This window comes from Protopterus annectens, chromosome 2.part1 (genome assembly GCF_019279795.1).
Source record: "Protopterus annectens isolate FY-2018-M chromosome 2.part1, PAN1.0, whole genome shotgun sequence".
Taxonomy (NCBI): domain Eukaryota; kingdom Metazoa; phylum Chordata; order Ceratodontiformes; family Protopteridae; genus Protopterus; species Protopterus annectens.
Genome location: NC_056729.1, coordinates 1,656,929,661 through 1,656,943,716, shown reverse-complemented (window position 1 = coordinate 1,656,943,716; position 14,056 = coordinate 1,656,929,661).

Sequence of the window (14,056 nt, the reverse complement as noted above, 5' to 3'; positions counted from 1 at the left end):
TCTATTGTAGTATGGGGACTGCATAAAAAACAAAGAACAATACAATTTATAACTACCCTAATACCAAAAAGGGTTTGATACTGATGCTGTCATTGATGCCAGGATGCCTAGTTGCATCCGTAAGTATTTGCCAATTACTTTCTTTTAATGCCAATAACATCTTCCAATTCCCACCATATGGTTGGCATACTACTTGATCAATGATAGCAAATTTAAATATATGTTGTTCCCCTTTTTCACTCAGGTGTCTATATAATGCATTATTCATATCCTTCACTTGTATCCTATAATAATGTTCATAAATACGCTTTTTTAACTGCCTTTCTGTTTTACCTATATAGAATGCAGGGCAGGTAGTACAGGTGGCAAGATATACCACCTGCTTGGTATTGCAATTGCCTGCCCTGCATTTAACATATGTATGATTCATATCTTGAAGCTTGATATGCAATTCTTCATTAATACGTCCACATTGTCTACAATTTCCACACTTCTTCGTCCCTTTATGGGTAATCTTGATGTTTACATGATTACTAGCTTTTTCTAATAACTTTTTAATATTTGGGGCTGTCTTATACACAAAAATAGGATAACTCCCTAATTTCGAACCTAATTTGTCCGACACTGTTATATAATCTCAATGTCTTGATATTATATCTTTAATAAAACTAACATAAAGGGTATACATCAAAACACATACCCCCTTATTAATCCCTTTAAAAGTTTGTTTGTCAATATTACCACCATCACCAAAACATCTTCCCAACAATGGTACATATTTGATACCCCATTGTTGTTTGACATATGTAACAATATCTATCAGCATTTTTTCAGGGTATCCTCTATCTCTAAACATATTATGGATGAATTCCATCTCCTTTTCCATAATTTCCTTAGTAGATGACATTCGTGCTGCTCTTATACATTGTCCCTTAACAACATTTTTAAACATATATGGTGGATGATTGCTATTATATACTATATAGTCATTTGGAAAAAGTTGTTTTTCTATATATCCTGGATGCAAAACCTCCGTACACATGGCTAATATAGGTATCCAGGTATGCAGTACCTTTTTCATTTTTATTATGTGTAAATCTTAGAAATTGTGTCGTTCCATTAAGGTATTGAATAAATTCAATAATAGCATCTCTGTCACCCTTCCATAAAATGAATATGTCATCTAAATATCTGGCATAGAATGCTATGTCCGAATAAAAACTACTTTTAAACAAATATTCGGACTCCCATTCAAGCATCACCAGACTGGCAAAAATGGGGGCACAGGACGCACCCATAGCTACCCCTTTGCACTGTCTGAAATATTCACCTTGAAATATAATATAATTGTGGTCTAGGACCAATGCCATCATATCTACAATAAGGCTAATACGATCCCAGCTCATGTTCGAACATTTCCTCAAGCTATTACTGAAAAATTCCAGTCCAATATCTTTTGGTATACTAGAATATAAATCTGTAACATCAATGGTAACAAAAATCAGATCTTCTTTCCACAATTCAGTAGTCAATTTACCCCAAAAATTCCAAGAATCTTTCATTAGATGTGGTATATTCCCATATATATGTTTAGTCCATCTATCAATTGCTACCCCTAAATTATATGTTTTTGATTTAGAACCAGATATAATAGGTCGAAATGGGGGGTTATTAATAGATTTATGGACCTTGGGTATGCCTATGATATGGGCCAAAATAGGATGATCAACCTTCAAAAAAGTATAAATTTCCTGGGTAATTCTATTATCTAATAGATATTCCTCTAAGGCTAAATCTATTCTTTTATGACCTATATTAATTTGATTGATAGATACCTCCTCATAATTACCAGACTCATACAGTATATTATGTATTTGTGTGTTGTAGTCAAAGGTATTATAAACAACTACACCCCCCCCCCTTTGTCCGGTTTCATAATTCTAATTTCATTATTATGAACTAATTGATTCAAACATTCACGTTCCTTTATAGTTAAGTTATCCTGAAAATTATTGTAATGAAATTTTCCTTTTCTAATGTTATTATTTAACCAATAAATATCTTTACAAACCATTCTTTCAAAACTAGTAATTTGTGTACAAGGCACAGGAATATATGAACTTTTTTTCTTAAGTTCTTCAATTCTACAAACTTCCTCATGGTCCGCTCTGTTATCAAATTGGATGGCTAAATTTAACCTTCTACAATATAACTTAAATTCTTTTAAGGTATCTATTAAATTAAATCCAACATTAGGGATGAATTTCATTCCTTTACTTAATAGTTGAATGAATTCATGACCAATTATAAAATCGGTATAATTAAATACATTAAATCCATTATAAGTTCTTAAAATACATTTATCTAAATTTTCATAAACTTCATCTGTGTTTTCCTTTAAATATTGTCCATGATATAAAACCTGAATCTCTGGATTTTCCATAACGGAATGTGATGTTATTATTTAACCAATAAATATCTTTACAAACCTTTCTTTCAAAACTAGTAATTTGTGTACAAGGCACAGGAATATATGAACTTTTTTTCTTAAGTTCTTCAATTCTACAAACTTCCTCATGGTCCGCTCTGTTATCAAATTGGACGGCTAAATTTAACCTTCTACAATATAACTTAAATTCTTTTAAGGTATCTATTAAATTAAATCCAACATTAGGGATGAATTTCATTCCTTTACTTAATAGTTGAATGAATTCATGACCAATTATAAAATCGGTATAATTAAATACATTAAATCCATTATAAATTCTTAAAATACATTTATCTAAATTTTCATAAACTTCATCTGTGTTTTCCTTTAAATATTGTCCATGATATAAAACCTGAATCTCTGGATTTTCCATAACGGAATGTGAACAGGTATTATCTAAGGTACTATTACTATTAGTATTTTGATCTACCTTTTTCCTGTTTATCTCACATTTTTGTTCCATTGGGTAAATTGCCTCTTTGGTGCTGGGAAAAATCTGCCCCCTTGAAAATTCTCGTCATTTTCCACATTCCTTGATGTATATTTGTAACTACTATGTCTAACATTACGCATGTTTTTTCTATCCTGTAGCCATACATATGCTCTTTTCCCCTGATATTGTTCAATGTCACGCTGTATCTTCTTGTTTTTCCTCTGATAAGTAATGTAAGCTTTATTTTCTGCCGTTTGAAATTGCTTATTGTAAAAATCCTTCCATAATTCAAAATCACTATGCTTTAAAATACATTCATTTAAAACTTCCACCTCTCTAACTAAGGTAGAAAGTTTACCATCATTTAATTTGATTAACACTTTCATATACATATATCCAAACCCATCAAATAAATTATTAAATTCATTAATCACATCATTATTATACTCAACACCCATAGGTAGTTTAAAAAATCTAAGCCCTTTAGGCACTATTTGAATATTTATACATTTTGCTAAATAAGCATTATCTATCTTAATACTCTTAATCTGTAATAATTTTTTACCTAAATTAAAAATCATTTCCTTCAAAGGATTATTTCTACTACTCAAACATCTTTCATTACCTTGTATATTGTGCTCTATATTGTCAAAATCAAATTCATCACACATAAATAAATCCATAACATCAGTAGAATAATGTGCTACATTTTTAAAATCATTAGTTTTGTTTCCCAACTGTCGTTTAGTTTCAAGACATGGGCTTGACACTGTTTTACTGTTTACAGTACCTTTAAACACTTACGTGGTTTACGATCTATGCAAGATTCTTTGGATTATGGTAACAAAGTTTCGAATAGTAACCCGTCACCGACCAACGAATTTACTTTTGATTTTAGCTTGTTTCACATTCGGGATGAAGCTGAGCGCACCGGGGCTAGACCCAAGAGCCGGCAGCCAGTAAAAACTTATTCAGCGATTACTAGAACACAGAACAAAGTGTTCAAAGGTACTGTAAACAGTAAAACAGTGTCACGCCCATGTCTTGAAACTAAACAACAGTTGGGAAACAAAACTAATGATTTTAAAAATGTAGCACATTATTCTACTGATGTTATGGATTTATTTATGTGTGATGAATTTGATTTTGACAATATAGAGCACAATATACAAGGTAATGAAAGATGTTTGAGTAGTAGAAATAATCCTTTGAAGGAAATGATTTTTAATTTAGATAAAAAAATTATTACAGATTAAGAGTATTAAGATAGATAATGCTTATTTAGCAAAATGTATAAATATTCAAATAGTGCCTAAAGGGCTTAGATTTTTTAAACTACCTATGGGTGTTGAGTATAATAATGATGTGATTAATGAATTTAATAATTTATTTGATGGGTTTGGATATATGTATATGAAAGTGTTAATCAAATTAAATGATGGTAAACTTTCTACCTTAGTTAGAGAGGTGGAAGTTTTAAATGAATGTATTTTAAAGCATAGTGATTTTGAATTATGGAAGGATTTTTACAATAAGCAATTTCAAACGGCAGAAAATAAAGCTTACATTACTTATCAGAGGAAAAACAAGAAGATACAGCGTGACATTGAACAATATCAGGGGAAAAGAGCATATGTATGGCCACAGGATAGAAAAAACATGCATAATGTTAGACATAGTAGTTACAAATATACATCAAGGAATGTGGAAAATGACGAGAATTTTCAAGGGGGCAGATTTTTCCCAGCACCAAAGAGGCAATTTACCCAATGCAACAAAAATGTGAGATAAACAGGAAAAAGGTAGATCAAAATACTAATAGTAATAGTACCTTAGATAATACCTGTTCACATTCCGTTATGGAAAATCCAGAGATTCAGGTTTTATATCATGGACAATATTTAAAGGAAAACACAGATGAAGTTTATGAAAATTTAGATAAACGTATTTTAAGAACTTATAATGGATTTAATGTATTTAATTATATCGATTTTATAATTGGTCATGAATTCATTCAACTATTAAGTAAAGGGATGAAATTCATCCCTAATGTTGGATTTAATTTAATAGATACCTTAAAAGAATTTAAGTTATATTGTAGAAGGTTAAATTTAGCCGTCCAATTTGATAACAGAGCGGACCATGAGGAAGTTTGTAGAATTGAAGAACTTAAGAAAAAAAGTTCATATATTCCTGTGCCTTGTACACAAATTACTAGTTTTGAAAGAATGGTTTGTAAAGATATTTATTGGTTAAATAATAACATTAGAAAAGGAAAATTTCATTACAATAATTTTCAGGATAATTTAACTATAAAGGAACGCGAATGTTTGAATCAATTAGTTCATAATAATAAAATTAGAATTATGAAACCGGACAAAGGGGGGGGTGTAGTTGTTTATAATACCTTTGACTACAACACACAAATACATAATATACTGTATGAGTCTGGTAATTATGAGGTGGTATCTATCAATCAAATTAATATAGGTCATAAAAGAATAGATTTAGCCTTAGAGGAATATCTATTAGATAATAGAATTACCCAGGAAATTTATACTTTTTTGAAGGTTGATCATCCTATTTTGGCCCATATCATAGGCATACCCAAGGTCCATAAATCTATTAATAACCCCCCATTTCGACCTATTATATCTGGTTCTAAATCAAAAACATATAATTTAGGGGTAGCAATTGATAGATGGACTAAACATATATATGGGAATATACCACATCTAATGAAAGATTCTTGGAATTTTTGGGGTAAATTGACTACTGAATTGTGGAAAGAAGATCTGATTTTTGTTACCATTGATGTTACAGATTTATATTCTAGTATACCAAAAGATATTGGACTGGAATTTTTCAGTAATAGCTTGAGGAAATGTTCGAACATGAGCTGGGATCGTATTAGCCTTATTGTAGATATGATGGCATTGGTCCTAGACCACAATTATATTATATTTCAAGGTGAATATTTCAGACAGTGCAAAGGGGTAGCTATGGGTGCGTCCTGTGCCCCCATTTTTGCCAATCTGGTGATGCTTGAATGGGAGTCCAAATATTTGTTTAAAAGTAGTTTTTATTCGGACATAGCATTCTATGCCAGATATTTAGATGACATATTCATTTTATGGAAGGGTGACAGAGATGCTATTATTGAATTTATTCAATACCTTAATGGAACAACACAATTTCTAAGATTTACACATAATACCAATGAAAAAGGTACTGCATACCTGGATACCTATATTAGCCATGTGTACGGAGGTTTTGCATCCAGGATATATAGAAAAACAACTTTTTCCAATGACTATATAGTATATAATAGCAATCATCCACCATATATGTTTAAAAATGCTGTTAAGGGACAATGTATAAGAGCAGCACGAATGTCATCTACTAAGGAAATTATGGAAAAGGAGATGGAATTCATCCATAATATGTTTAGAGATAGAGGATACCCTGAAAAAATGCTGATAGATATTGTTACATATGTCAAACAACAATGGGGTATCAAATATGTACCATTGTTGGGAAGATGTTTTGGTGATGGTGGTAATATTGACAAACAAACTTTTAAAGGGATTAATAAGAGGGTATGTGTTTTGATGTATACCCCCTATGTTAGTTTTATTAAAGATATAATATCAAGACATTGAGATTATATAACAGTGTCGGACAAATTAGGTTCGAAATTAGGGAGTTATCCTATTTTTGTGTATAAGACAGCCCCGAATATTAAAAAGTTATTAGAAAAAGCTAGTAATCATGTAAACATCAAGATTACCCATAAAGGGATGAAGAAGTGTGGAAATTGTAGACAATGTGGACGTATTAATGAAGAATTGCATATCAAGCTTCAAGATATGAATCATACATATGTTAAATGCAGGGCAGGCAATTGCAATACCAAGCAGGTGGTATATCTTGCCACCTGTACTACCTGCCCTGCATTCTATATAGGTAAAACAGAAAGGCAGTTAAAAAAGCGTATTTATGAACATTATTATAGGATACAAGTGAAGGATATGAATAATGCATTATATTGACACCTGAGTGAAAAAGGGGAACAACATATATTTAAATTTGCTATCATTGATCAAGTAGTATGCCAACCATATGGTGGGAATTGGAAGATGTTATTGGCATTAAAAGAAAGTAATTGGCAAATACTTACGGATGCAACTAGGCATCCTGGCATCAATGACAGCATCAGTATCAAACCCTTTTTGGTATTAGGGTAGTTATAAATTGTATTGTTCTTTGTTTTTTATGCAGTCCCCATACTACAATAGATATATGGTTATAGTTTTTTAGCATTTTTTAGCATTTTATCAAGTTTAACATAGGATCTATTTTTCTTACTATTCATATATTTATCATTGGCTATATTATTATATTATTATATTTATACATTTATTGGTTTTAATGACAAGTTTTTAAAGTTGGATATATCACACACATAGATTTTTAGAATGAATTACAATATATATATATTTCACAATTAGTGTTATAGGACGATGTTGCTTTAAATTTGCTTTAAATTTGTGTATCAATTGGCGCCATTTTTGCTATATAAATGTTTGAATAATCAGTGTTTAAATGTTCTGAGGAAGTCTGTATGTTTGCAGATGAAAGCGCTTAACCCGTGGATGTTTATTTCTAACCCGTGGATGTTTATTTTTTGGAATTAAAAATTTTTTCACTTTTCGAGCTGTGTCGTGGTTATCCAGCTTTGCACCAGGTTTCTGTTTGGTTTGTTACGTTCAGAGGTTCTACAGTTGTTTGTGTTATGTTCATTATCAGCTTTATCCTGACAGGGTCATACCAGAGCCCTGTTCAGGCTAAAGAGCATAATCAGGAAATTAATAAATTTTTCCTCATTTTTCCTATCCATCAGTTGCTTTTGCGGGGCCCCCACAGAGTTGAGGATGATTAAGGGGCCCCCTTGCAGCCACTGGTAGTGCAGGTATTTAAAGCTGGCTATGTTGCTGGTTTTAGTGGCGAGAATGTCCACCATGCAGGGTTTAACTAAGCCAGAGACACTTATGTCAGTGGTAAAATATTTAATGGGAATGTGAAGTCTGCTACTTGATAAAACACTGTTACTATAACCAGAGATATCTTTGAATTTTAAAGGAGCTATAAATAAGAGTTATTACCCACCTGGTTTATTATGTATACAAAATTGCTGTACTAGCTTTTGTTAGTTTCACATAAGTTACAAAATATCAAGTTAAAATAACTTGCTGTGGTTGGGGGCCCCCCAGTAACAGGGGGCCCCCAGCGACCGCAGGGTTCGCTGGTGCCTAAAGTCAGCTATGTTTGAGATACACTGATGTCCCTCTCACCAAGCTGAGTAAGGAGAAAGTCACACTCAGTTGATTATCAGGGGCTAGGATCTACCATATTACACAAGCACTCAGGTCACTAGACCACAATTACCAATATGACTCAGTCATAGTCCATTTGGGAGTAAATGACCTGAGACTTACCTTTCTAGACTATATGAAGAGAGACATCATGGAGCTCTCAGACTATGTGTCTCAGGTTGGTGTGAGCCTAGCATTGAGCAGCATTTTAGCTTCTCCAAGGATGGTGTCACAACATGAACAAAAGATGATTGACTTTAATAATTGGTTTAGTTTCTGGTGTCATTTTAGGGGGGTGCAATATATGTCAGCATGGAAGGAGATGGTCAACAGATCATGCTGCTTTGCCATGTATGATCTGCACCTCTCCCCTCTAGGCTTTCGAATATTACCTAAAACATTGTTTTGCCCCATAGTGCCATTTTTAAGCAGTGCCAAACTGAAAGTACTTCTGACATAGCAAATCAAAACCAAGAAAATTTAAAGGTATTACTGCTCAATGCTAGGTGTCTAAACAAAGAACTCCACTCTCTAGAAGCTCTCTTTACCCGAGGGAATGCTGACATCTTTGCAGTCACTGAAACATAGAGAGCACACCAACAGTGCTAGGTTATCATGCCTTCCACACATTTTGGCTAGTTACTTCACAGGTAGGGTCTAAAGGTGTAGGTGTCTCTATTTACATCAAATATAAATATACTTCAAGACTGGTCAAACAGGACAATCCACTTGAGCTGCTGCATGTTCAAATCACCATAGGCAAAATGCAATGCCACTTCCTTCCAAGCTATATGTCCCCCTCTGTGACCCAGAAACACTAACCATCCAACCCAATACCATTATTTATTATTTATTTATTCATTTCCAGTTTGATTACCAGGGATGTCCACTGGGCTCAGAGAGCCCATTTTCAGTGGAGGCCCATGGAGAAAAGCTCCATGTTACAAAGTTTAGATACAGATACAACATAGAATATTCATAGGTGACTTTAATTACCCCACTATTAACTGGGAATCCTATACGACACCAAACATACATGCACAGAAATTCCAGGATTTTGTAAACATAAACTCCCTGGACCAGATCGTCAATACACCAACAGGGGTACAACCATACTGGATCTGGTCCTCACTAATATGGGAGAGTGCTGCACACTCCCTACTGTAATGCCTTCCCTGGTAAAGTCAAACCATCAAATAGTCTCCTTTGAAGTAAAAATAAAACCTGGACCCCCAGCTAAACCTAGAATATACAGAAACTATCATAAGGCTAACCTTCTGCTATTAAGTGAGAACCTGGCAAAATTTCAAACCCCCATTAAACCCTGAGAACACTGCTGCCTATGCAGAACTGTTCACAGAAACCCTGTACAAGCGTGTTAATAGTTGCACAGAGCCAGCTGCACCCACCGGGAAGAAGTACAGAACTAACTCAAAAAACAAGCCATCCTGGTGGAATCACAAAATCAATCGACTGTATAAAAGGAAGAAGAAAATCATGGGAAAAATTAGGAGATGCAACAGCTAGCAGGGTAAAGCACCCTCATCAAACTAAACAAGCAACTCAGAGGACAAATAAAGTCTACAAAAGCCATATTTGAGGTAAGTTTGACCTCCAAGGCCAAGGACAATTACAAAGCATTCTTTAGCTATGCCCACAACCTCAAAGGCAATACACAATTGTATTCAGAGCTCATTGTAAATGGAGCCACCTATACTAAGCCAGAAGACATAGCAAACCTCCTGGCTGATAAATTCAGTTCCAACTTTACCCCTCTTTCTCCACAACTTTCTCTCAGGAAATATCAAATATAATTCCCCCTACTATCACTAGGGAACAAGTCCTTAATGCTCTCTCCAAGACGAAGAACACCGCATCAATGGGCCCAGAGAATAACCCAGGATGCCTTCTAATAAATAGCATGAAACATGACCTATCAGGGCCTCTGGAATTACTATTTAACTGTAGCCTCCAAATAGGTTTCATGCCTCATGAATGGAGAAAGGCAACAGTCATCCCTCTGCATAAAGGTGGGTCATCTACAGACCCTGGAAACTACAGACCTATAAGTCTCACTAGTCTTATATGTAAAGCCATAGAAAGAATTATCATGGAGATGATCAACAGAGGTATAGTAAACCTCCAGACACTGGACCCAACCCAGTTTGGTTTTGTCAAGGGCAAATCATGCCTACTTAACCTGGTGGACTTCTTTGAGAAGGTCACCAAAGCAATGGATGAGGGCAAAAATCATTCACACTGCCTACCTTGACTTGACCAAGGCATTTGACATAATACTCCACTCTTGCATTGTTGACAAACTCCAGAGGTTAGGTACAAACCCGTATGTCATGCAGTGGATAGCCAACTGGCTCACAGACAGGACCCAGGAAGTTAGAATTGGGGAGTCCACCTCTACAAATAGACCAATCACAAGTGGAGTCCCTCAAGGATCAGTCTTTGAACTGCTCCTTTTTGGAATTTACTTCTCAGAAGTCAAGGCCAATGTCAGTGGTCTCTGGCTGACTAAATTTGAAGATGATTCCAAATTAGGAGTTGTCATTGACTCTCACAGTGGCACAAACATTCTCAAGGATGGGCTGACACAGACAAAAAACTGGTGTCAGAGTCATGGACTAAAACTAAATGCCAAGAAATGCATAATAGTATCCTTTTGGAAGTCATCCATCCCTGGTAACTATCATATTGACAACACACCCCTTAGAGTTGACCCAGTAGTCAGGGATTAGGGACACACATAGATAGTAATCTAGCCTTTGGTCATCATGTGTCTACAGTGGTGAGGAAATCATTCTATGTTGTGCAACTTATAAACAAAGGTATGGCATCTAAGTCCAAGGAAGTCATTGTTCCATTGTATTCAGCATTCATCAGCCCTATCATTGAGTACAATGCCTCCTTTGGTATATACCTAACCAGGTATATCCAACAATTGGAATGTCCACAGAGGTTCCTCACTAAAAGAATACAGGGTGTAAGTAAAATGCTCTATGCAGACTGCCGCAAGGCTTTATCCCTGTATTCTGTCTCCTACAGGCTTTTGAGGAGAGATCTATGCCTGGCATACAGGCAATTTCCAGACCCCACTCTGAAGGACCTCCTGCATATCCACAAAACAAACAGCACCAGAAATGCCCATTCTAAAGATTTAAACCTTGCCTGTGATATAAGTAGCACCTGTTGCAGAGATAGGTATGTGTCCCAGAAACTACCCCATCTATGGAACAGGCTCCCTATCCATGTGAAGCAGCATTCCTCCCTAACCCAATTCAAGTGCAACTTAGACAATTGGATGGGAAACCAGAAATTCATCCCTGGTTTGGCACCTATGTCTCTAATGGACACAGGTAACCTATAAATGTTTCATCTCCCAGGCCCAAGCTTACACTTATCAAGGATATCAGAACTTGTCAGAGATTTGGGATGCATGGCTAGGGTTAAAAAGGCCGTTGTGGTCGATACCTAAATAAACACCTATGAACCTATGAACCTATAAGCCTGTTTTAAATAAATGCATCTATTAACACATGCAACTTAAGCAGAGTATTAATTTTAGGTGGTTTTCTTTCTCTCTACCGATATTCGCCACTTTGCCCTGACCAAAACTGTGTGCTTGTTTATGATTCCAGGATTCTGGATTTCATATCTAATTAAACTAACATCCTAAAACTGTTTGCTTTGTTTGTTCTGCAGGTAAGCTTTCCCATCCATCATACCGCAGACATAGACTGTCAGAATCTGAATCCCAAACTCAGAGACGTTCAATTTCTAGAACAAAACTTTGAACAAGAAGGTCAAAATTTACTTCGACAAACTCCTGTATGATAAAGTTCTCTAGTAAGGGTATAGTACTTCTTCACCACTTCGAGTACACTGAGAAATTAATTTTCCCACACTATGCTGTAAAACGTCCATGTTAGCAGCAGACATTTAGCTCCTCCCCCACCTCTTCCTCCTCCTCTAAATTCATGAGTCACCTTTATAGAACTTATGTAGGTCGACTGCAATATGGAGCCAACATGCTGCCTCATTGTTCTCTGCTCTGCAGGCCCCTTAGTCCTCGGTTACATGTCTGTACTCAGGATTTGCTATTGCTCACTGGTATGGCTTATTCCTCCCACCCAAGGATTGTTTCCCATAAATAATTTAAAAGCAGCCAGTCTGGTGGTAATATGCAGTCTTATTGCCACCTCCAAGTAACCCACCCTACTCCAAACTTCGTCAGCATTACAATCATTTTTTTTCTTAGGTTCATAGGTTCATAGGTTGGTACTAGGCTATCGGCCCTAGGGCCTATACAAGCCTAGCCATACCAATTCCCTGGATATTTCTTCCCACAATATTTACTTCCCTGGACCCCTGTCTAGCAGGGTGACTGACATGATCCCCGGCGTGAATTTCCTATCTCCTATCCAATCGTCAAGGTTCCTTTTGAAGAGGGCCAAGGAAGTGCTCTGCTTGACATGTATGAGCAGTCTATTTCAAGTGTATGTTAATGTATTTAAGGCAGACCTGCTGTTATATCCATTCATCAGCTGTGCGAACTCATCACTGGTCATGTCTCCAGATTGATTCATTCCAAGCCTGTAAGTTTGTTTTCCCATAGACTCCTCTTCATTGTGCTGATTAATCTTCTTGAGGTTCTCCTCCCACACACTTCACCTGTGTTCTTCTTCACCCTTAGGGTAAGTTTTACTATGGCCATTTTTCCAAGAATCCCACTGACCATCAAATTGAGGATCCGCTCCAGCAAAAACATCAGCAGTAGCTATACAAACAGCCAGTACACACAGCAGATTCATAGTGAGGTACCGTGTAGTTAGCACTCAGGTATAAAGTCTTAATAATTCCTGCTATACACAGACATCATTTTAACTTCAGCATTGCCTTTATGATGCCTATACAATTACCTAGCAATATATTTCCCTGTTTGGGGTAATCCCCTGTTACAAAAGGGCATTTAAAAGATGTTCACATGCTTTCTCCATTCAATATATCCTATAGAATAGGGCGTAAAGTTTACCTAGCCCATATGGGTGCATCTGATGCTTTTTGTTGGCCTTTCTGGTAAGAATGCAAGCATCACGTAAGTCTACATATGGCACTGTGTCAAAAAGCCTCCCGTAGCTGACCTACTGTTACTTTAACATTGGGATTGACATACCTCTTAACTGTCCAGATTTTTGCCTCATATTTTTAGAGTCTTTCCTCATACAACTTGTGGTTTTCTGGCAAATTCCTGAGGATTGAAGTAATTAAATAATGGCACTCATTTGAGTTTCAGACTTCATATCATTCATAAAATGCAAGTTAACACAAAACCTGTTATTTTAGCAACTTCCTGTAAGAACAATATTTAAAATATGTCCCTGTTTTTGGGCCTTTGTCCCCCCATTATTTTTGTCTTTGTCCAGATTTCTTCCACTAAGAGGTTGAAAGGTATGTTGACACATAATGAAATAGGTGTTTATATGCTACTGTGATGCCCCTGCAATGGCCTAGTAATCAATGAGGTTCAATCCTCAACCCTGGCAACAGTGAGGAACATACACACTGGGAGGATGTCAAGTACACACACAGTAAAGTGCGATTTTCCTTAAGAGCACACAGACATCACAGTCAGTCTGGGGCTGGTTTCTCCCTCTTTCTCCAGATCCCCAATAAGACTCTCTAATGGCACAGCTATAGAGTTAAGATCACAGCTGAGTGGCCAAGCTAAGACCAACAGCACCCTCTCTG